The 8,660-nt window shown below is 40.5% G+C and overlaps 2 protein-coding genes across 7 annotated transcripts in view; one reads left to right on the plus strand and one right to left on the minus strand.

Moving 5' to 3' along the window:
- Window positions 1-8,660, minus strand: part of LOC127008262 (adenosylhomocysteinase-like 1) — a 187,760-nt gene that overhangs the window by 110,052 nt on the left and 69,048 nt on the right. The window contains exon 1 of one of the 5 annotated variants that reach the window (XM_050880037.1): window positions 289-440. The exons of 3 other annotated variants lie outside the window; for them this stretch is intronic. The gene's annotated coding sequence lies outside the window, so the exon portion shown is untranslated. Of the gene's footprint in view, window positions 1-288; window positions 441-8,660 lie in introns of those variants that run through there. One more of the 5 variants, XM_050880038.1, reaches the window with a different exon arrangement.
- LOC127008265 (required for excision 1-B domain-containing protein-like) overlaps window positions 555-8,660 on the plus strand; it is a 91,475-nt gene continuing 83,369 nt past the window's right edge. For both annotated transcript variants that reach the window (XM_050880052.1, XM_050880051.1), the window contains exons 1-2: window positions 555-648; window positions 1,033-2,770. The gene's annotated coding sequence lies outside the window, so the exon portion shown is untranslated. The remainder of the gene's footprint in view (window positions 649-1,032; window positions 2,771-8,660) is intronic.

Raw genomic sequence — 8,660 nt, forward strand, 5'->3', positions numbered from 1 at the left:
ATACATGTGTGTCAATATGAAAAGGACGAAGTTCTGAACACACACACACACACACACACACACACACACACACACACACACACAGACGACTGACACTAACAGACTGAAGGAGGAGGAGGAGGAAGAGGAGGAGGAAGAGGAGGAGGAGGAGACAGTCAGAGGAGATACGAGAAGTGGAGATGAGTGGAAGATAAGGTAGAGGAGGAGGAAGAGGAGGAAGAGGAGGATGAGGAGGAGGACGAGGAGGAGGAGTATAATTAATGGTGAACAAGACCTTTTAAAACACACCGTAACAATAACAACAACAACGAGAGTAGCAGCAGCGGCAGTAGTAGCAGCAGGTGAAGTAGCAGCAGACGAAGTAGCAGCAGGAGCAGTAGTAGTAGTAGTAGTTGAAACGATGACAACGACGAGGACACAAAACGCACGTCCTTCCCCGGTGAAAGACAAGCGGACACTGCCAGATTTCCCCTCGGCCGCCCCCCTTGACGTGCGCAAAGGGGGCGGGGCGACCTAGCGAGGGGGCGTGGCCAAGGGGGTAAGGGCCAATCAGAGGGCAGGAAGGCGTGACTAGGAGGAGGTGGGTCTTGGCGCCCTTCGTGGAGCAGTGTGACGTTGGGACCCGCCAGGGAAGGACAGACTTGAAGGGTAACACAGATAATCTCAACCCTTGTAATAATAGTTGTAATAATAATAATAGTAATAAGTCTTGCCTCTCTATTCCTCATGTTGTAACTTTTCGAGGTTTTCAGAATAACAAACAAGATGAAAAAAGTAAATATTTGTCCTAACTAATTTCAGAACTTTTCGTCATAACCCATTTCAAGCACATAAGCGGATTAATTTCCATGTTATATTTTTCTTATTCACTGTTTCCAAGTTTTCTTTAATCATTATCAAAAACAACAAAACTAAGATTACGAGACAAAACTTGCTCTAATAATAATAATAATAATAATAATAATAATAATAATAATAATAATAATAATAATAATAATGATGATAATGACAACTTTTTTTTCACCCACACAGGAAGGGAAAATGAGGAAGAGCAGTGAAAGGGACTGAAAGGGAAAGTAACGTGACAGTGAAAGGGAGAGTGAGACGAGATAGTGAGAGGGAAAGTGAGGACAGTGAAAGGGACAGTAATGAGGGAAAGTGACGGAACATTAAGAGTGAAAGTGAGAGGGACAGTAAAAGGACAGTGAAAGGGACAGTAAAGAGGGAAAGTGACGGAACATTAAGAGTGAAAGTGAAAGGGACAGTAAAAGGACAGTGAAAAGGGACAGTGAAGAGGGAAAGTGAGGCGAGAAAGTGAAGGAACAGACAGTGAAAGTGAGTGGGTGGCAGTGTTCACGGTCTCAACAAACGTACGCACACACACACACACACACACACACACACACACACACACCAACTGCGTATGTGCGTGTATGTGCGTGTGCATCAAACGCCGTGAAGAAACGCACATGGCTTTTGCGTAAGTGGTCGTGGTGGTGGTGGTGATGTGCAACGTGTGTGTGTGTTTGTTTAAGTGGTCCTAAGAGGCACCCAGGAGCTTACCCCCCCCCCTCTCGCAGCCCCCCCTTCTCCCCAACCCCCCCCTTTCCTCCTCTCCCCTTCTCTCCTCCTCCTTCTCCTCCTCCTTCCTTTCACATAACAAGTTTACTCCACTCAGACCTCCTTTCCATAACCTCTTCTTCTTCTTCTTCTTCTTCTTCTTCTTCTTCTTCCTTTTGTTTTTTTTCTTCTTCCTCCTCCTCCTCTCCATTCAAATTCTTCTTCCTCCTCCTCCACATTCCTTCATTTCCTTCCTCCTCCTTCTCCCATTTCCTTATTTTTTCTTCCTCCTCCTCCCCACTCCTTTTTTTCTTCCTCCTCATCCTCCTCCTCCCCATACCTATTTTTCTTCCTCCTCTTCCTTCCCATTCTTTTTTTTCTTCCTCCTCCTTCCCATTCCTCTTTTTTCTTCCTCCTCCTCCTCCCATTCCCTTATTTTTTCTTCCTCCTCCTCCCCATTCTATTTTTTCTTCCTTCTTCCTATTTCTTTTCTTCCTCCTCCTCCTACTCCCATTCCTCTTTTTTTCTTTCTCCTCCTCCTCCTCCTCTCATTTCGTTTTTTTCTCCTTCCTCCTCCAACCAATTCTTTTTTTCTTCCTCCTCCTCTTCCCCATTCTCTTTATTTTCCTTCTCCCTGTTTTGTTTCGTTTCCTACCCTACAAACACCCCATCAGCACCCCTTCCCTTCCTATCACCCCATCAAACTTGTATTCCTAGGCTCCTCCTCCATTCCCTTCACCCTCAACACCCCACCCTCTCTCTCTCTCTCTCTCTCTCTCTCTCTCTCTCTCTCTCTCTCTCTCTCTCTCTCTCTCTCTCTCTCTCTCTCTCTCTCTCTCTCTCTCTCATCCCACACTCACACACCTGCACTCTTATGTTATCCTTATCTTCATCTCTTATCCTTATCCAGTCTTTCAGCATCAAAAAGAATCCTCCGCTCCCAGCAACATCTCTTTCCACCCCCCATCACTCCACTCTTTCACCCTCAACCTCCATCCCTTCCACCTCAACCCCCCCATCTCGTCACCTCCTTACCCCATCGTCTGAAACCCCTTCCTTATCTTTCCTTGCGACAAATCTTTCTAAAATCCCCCTCTCTCTCTCCTCTCTCCTCCTCCTCCTCCTCTTTTCTCTCTCCTCCTCCTCCTCCTCCTCCTTCTCCTCATGCCTTCGGGAGAGGAAGAAGGCAAGAAGAAGCATCGTAGTTGAGGTAAGTGATCCAATTCTCTTCTACTCTTTGAACTCCTTTCTAAAAATATCAGGAATTTCTCTCTTATTCTTATTCTCCTCTTTATTCTTCATTCCTTTTGGTTTATATTCGTGTCTTTTATAAGTGATTCGATTCTATTATAATTCCTTAACTCCTTGCTCAATATATCAAGCAATCATGTCTTCTACGTTTTCTCCTCTCTAGTCAATATTCCTTCTATTTTCTCTTCGTATATTCGCATTATGTTAAGCGTAGTAGTAGTAGTAGTAGTAGTAGTAGTAGTAGTAGTAGTAGTAGTAGTAGTAGATCCAAATTTACTCTAATATTATCCTCTTCTTTCTATAACGATCTCATTTAGCTTCATTATTTTAAACGTGACTAGAATGTTGATCCTATTTCTTAAGTGTGAGGTAAAGATCAAGAAGGAAAAAGTAAATATTTATCATAACAAATTTCAGAACTTTTCATTATAATTCCTCACGTAACAAATTCCTTTATCACAAATTCAAAAACACTCCCTCACTTCATCGTATGCTTCTCCCTCTCTTCACCGCACATTTCTTTTACGTCGTTTTCTTTGTTTGTTTTTAAGCATAACTGACATATATCTTGCCTTTTCCACTACCACCTGTCTTGTTTTTTCATCAGTTCTTCTTCTTCTTCCTTATTTTCCTCCTCCTCCTCCTCCTCCTCCTCATTCCTATAATACTTCATTCTCCTTCCTCTTCCTTTTTTCCATTACCCTTCTTCCTATTCTTTTCTTCCTCCTCCTCCTCCTCCTCCTCATTCCTATAATACTTCATTCTCCTTCCTCTTCCTTTTTTCCATTACCCTTCTTCCTATTCTTTTCTTCCTCCTCCTCCTCCTCCTCCTCATTCCTATAATACTTCCTTCTCCTTCCTCTTCCTTTTTTCCATTATCCTTCTTCCTATTCTTTTTTTATCCCTCCTTCTCCGTCTCATTCATATTATACTTTCTCCTCCTTTCTATCCGTTTTTTTTCTTTCTCCTCCTTCCTATTCCTTTTTTCTACCTCCTCCTTATTCCTATTATACTTCTTCTTCCTATTCCTTTTTATTCTTCCTCCTCCTCCTCTTCCCCACTGGTTTACACGTCATACTAAACAATAAACGGAAGCAACACGGTAGAAAAAAAAGAAAAGACGCAGCTACACATTTCAAGGTCACAAAAATCCACGCGTTTCCCTTAAAATTCTTCGGTCCGAGCACTCCCGTTTTCTCTTAGTCATGGCACCCAAACAAACCGGATAAAGGCATAGGTTGGCACTCGAGGGTCCTGGTTTTTGCGGTCCGCCCACTGGCACCACTAATGTCACCGCGTCACAAGGTCAGCGGGGAGGAAATGGTAGCGCAGGGTGCCAGAAAGGGAGGGAAGGGACAAGTATGGCGCGATTTAGAAGTGTTGTGCCAAGTTTACGGCATGAGGCGAGGTCCATGCGATTAGGCGGGTGTGCTGTCAACGTAGGGGTGTTTGCTTGTTTACTTGTTTTCTCTCTCTCTCTCTCTCTCTCTCTCTCTCTCTCTCTCTCTCTCTCTCTCTCTCTCTCTATCTTTTACTATTTTTTTCAATCATTTGTTTTTCTTTTTCCTGTTCCTTTTTTTTCGTTTAAACTTACTCTCCTCCTAAACATAAGTATCAATCTCTCTCTCTCTCTCTCTCTCTCTCTCTCTCTCTCTCTCTCTCTCTCTCTCTCTCTCTCGAAATGAACGAAAATACGAATAAACAAAAGAAAAAATAGAAAATGCGTAGAATTTTAAACCCTTCACTTTTCGAGCAAACAGGTAAAATATTAATTCACAAACACAATTAATAAAAAACTTACCTTAGATAGTATTTTTTTACACATCCAAAAGCGAATATAAATGTGGACTTACCTTACCTATGACACCGAGACCAACACTACCAATAATAATAATAATAATAATAATAATAATAATAATAATAATAATAATACTGTACTTACCACCAGCAGCCGCCGTAGCACAGAGACAGTCACATGTGTACGTCTGTGTATGTATGTGTGTACGTTTTTTTCTCTGTGGCTTAGTGTACACATAGATGTGAGGGGCAGTCCCATGGCCGTTTTTTTTTATGGGGGGAGGGGGGAAGGGGACACACACACACACACACACACACACACACACACACACACACACACACACACACACACACACATATTCACTCACTCACTCACTCACGAACAGTAACACACATCTCTCTCTCTCTCTCTCTCTCTCTCTCTCTCTCTCTCTCTCTCTCTCTCTCTCTCTCTCTCTCTCTAGGCCGGTAAATATAAAGAGAATGATGTGAATATTTAAAGATAGATTTAAAAGGCCGTGCGTGGAGATCAAAGGGCGACACACACACACACACACACACACACACACACACACACACACACACGTACATACACACAGGCCAGTAAGCATTGTGGGCGGACATACACCAATACATACATAATTACAATCAGACAGACAGACACAGAAGGACAAGCAGGGAAATTGGCAAGCGACACACACACACACACACACACACACACACACACACACACACACACACACACACACACTTACAATCTGAAAATAAGAAGAAGAAAAGTGTGTGTTACTTTCATGTCCTTTCCATTCGTACCTACTGTTGATTTTTTTTTTTTTTCTTTTACATTCCCCGACACAGAAATCAAAGAAGAGGAAAAATTAAACAAGCAAAAAGTTGGGCTGAACAAAACAGAAACTTAAATGGTTAATCAGCAGTCACTTAAAACTATTTACATTCCTATTATTATTGCTATTATTACCATTATCATTATTATTATTATCATTATTATTATTATTATTATTATTATTATTATTATTATTATTATTATTATTATTGTTATTATCATTTCCATTTTTTTTGTCATCGTCTAACAGTGTTGCAGTTTTTCTTTTAATTTACTTACGTGTGTGTGTGTGTGTGTGTGTGTGTGTGTGTGTGTGTGTGTGTGTGTGTGTGTGTGTGTGTGTGTGTGTGTGTGTGTGTGTGTGAACTTCGTTTAGTCTTAGGGAAAACAAAGATAAAAGAGTAATATTGATAATCCAGTAATAACAATAATAATAATAATAATAATAATAACAATAACAATAACAATAACAATAATAATAATAATAATAATAATAATAATAATAATAATAATAATAATAGCAACAATAACACATAAGAAAATCATCAGAAAATCTCTAGAAACTTAATATTAAATAAAAACGCAACAGAATTTACATCCTTTTGAGAGCGGAAGAAAATGTGTTTGTGACCTATTTCCAGGGATCTAATTATGCATATATTTGTCACGCGTGTTCAGCATTTAAAATTTCAAAAGAACTCTTCCCAAATTCATTAAATGTATCACTGTGTATTATTAATTTGTCCTCATATTTCACTTTTAATTTATTGTTGGTGATTTTTTTTAACTATTTCCTCCTTTTTTTGTAAGTTCTTTATTTTTTTATTTAACACTAAATGAAACTGGAGGTGAAATGAGAGGCAATGTTCTTTTTCACAATTATTGAGTACTGAGAATGTAAACTTTATTATACTTTTTCTTCATTAAACACAAAGTAAATTGGGAGACTAAATAACCAGCAAATGTTCTTTTTTTCATAATTATTAAGTAAGAACAATGTAAACTTTTCTATTATTATTTTCTTAAACGCAAAATCACTTGGGAGACAAAATAACTATCAAATGTTCATTTTTTTATTAACAAACATCAAGTATGAAGATTGTTAAGTTTGCTACATTTTTTTTAATCAAACACAAAAGCAATTGGGAGACTAATTAATTATCAAATGATCCTTTTACTTGACAAAAATAAAGTATAATCAGGATGTAAATTCGTCGTTGCATCACTAAAAACACCACATCATCACTAACTAGAATAGGAATAAAAATAACCTTCTCTCTCTTTTCCCACTAAATCAAATCACAGAGAATGCAAAACTAAGGTAAACTAACAAAACTAATAACAAAACACTAACTAACCATCTAACTAACTTATTCTAGCAAGACCTTAAGAACTAGACTCGGGCCTTACTCTACCATGCACCGCGGGACCGTTAGTAAGCGTGTTAGTAGTCGTGGGCGTTAGTAGTAGATGTAGCGTGACTTACGAGAAGGTTGGTTAGATAGAAGGAGAGTTTTGTGGCTTGGTGCAGTATAGAGACTCATTCACATGCTTTCACCACCACAATCACCACCACAACCACCACCATCACCATCATAACCACTATCATCACCACCACTACCATTTTCTATCTACAAACACTACCACTATTACTTCTACGTACCACTATAGACGTTACTACTACTACTATTACTACTATTACTACCAATACTATTACTTCTATAACTATAACACCTACTACTATCAATACCACCACCACCACCACCACCACCACAATCACCACCACCAAGCCGTTAGTCACACACACACACACACACACACACACGTCCACACACACACCCCATTAAACAGACAGACATGTAACAGACAGGTGCTAATTTCAATATAATCAGGAGTGAACAGAACGGAAAGAGGGGAGAGGGAGGGGAGAGGGGGAGGAAGAGGGAGGGGTGGGGAGAGAGTGGGAGTCTGGAAACGGAGAGGGGAGGGAGGGCGTTGGGGGATTGGAAAGGAAGTGGAGAGGGGAAAGGGAGGAGAGACGGAGAGGGATTGAGGGAGAAGGTGGGGGTTGGAAAGGGAGAGGAAGGGACTAAAGGAGAGGGGAAAGGAAGGGGAGAGGGGAGGAAGAAAGGGACAAAGGGTGAGGAAATAAGAGATAAGGAGAGATATGAATAGAGGGGAGATGGAAGGAGGGGAAGAAAAAGGAAAAAGGGAGAGAAAATGGAGGAAAATGTGAAAGGGAAAGAAGAAAGTGGAGGGGAACAAAAAAATACAGGAAAATAAGGAAAAAGGAAGAAAAGGAAAGAAGCAAGAGAGAGGGAAGAAAAGAAATAATTGGGGAGAGAGAGAGAGAGAGAGAGAGAGAGAGAGAGAGAGAGAGAGGTGCCAAAATCAATGAAATAAGGAACAACAGCATTACAAGAGACAAATAGAAGCAATAAGAGAAGACAAGAGGAGGAGGAGGAGGAGGAGGAGGAGGAGGAGGAAGAGGAGGAGGAGGAGGAGGCGTTAAAAAGACAACTTACGATATATTACGAGAGAGAGAGAGAGAGAGAGAGGAAACGGACAGACAGACAGAAGAGTTGCAAGAGGGAAGTCACACACACACACACACACACACACACACACACACACACACACACACACACACACACACACACACACACACAATCGTAGTATAACAATAAGCAAACACACACACATTGTTAGTGGAGTGTTTGTGTGCGTGTGCGTGTGTGTGTGTGTGTGTGTGTGTGTGTGTGTGTGTGTGAGATAAGAGGCAGTAAACAAAGAATAGATAAAAGGACACACAGTAATAAAAAGAAAGAGAAAGAAAGAATAAAATGAAAAGACACGAAAATAAAATAAATAAAAGAAGAATGCAGGGAAAAAAATTAAGAGAGAGAGGAAGAAAGGAAGGAAGGAGGACGGAAGGAAGGAAGGAAGGAAGAAAGAAAGAAAAAGAAAGAAAGGAAGGAAGGAAGGAAAGATGGGTGAAGGAAAGAAAGGAAGGAAAGAAGGAAGGAAGACAAAGGAAAGAAGGAAGGAAGGAAGGAAGATAGGAAGGAAGGAAGGAAGGAAGGAAGGAACGAACGAACGAACGAAGAAAAAAAAAAGAAAGGAAGGCAGGAACGAGAGAACGAACGAAGGAAGAAAGAAAGAAGAGAAATGAAGGAAGGAAGGAAGGAAAAAAGAAGGAAAAAGGAAT

Source organism: Eriocheir sinensis, chromosome 37 (assembly GCF_024679095.1).
Source record: "Eriocheir sinensis breed Jianghai 21 chromosome 37, ASM2467909v1, whole genome shotgun sequence".
Lineage (NCBI taxonomy): Eukaryota > Metazoa > Arthropoda > Malacostraca > Decapoda > Varunidae > Eriocheir > Eriocheir sinensis.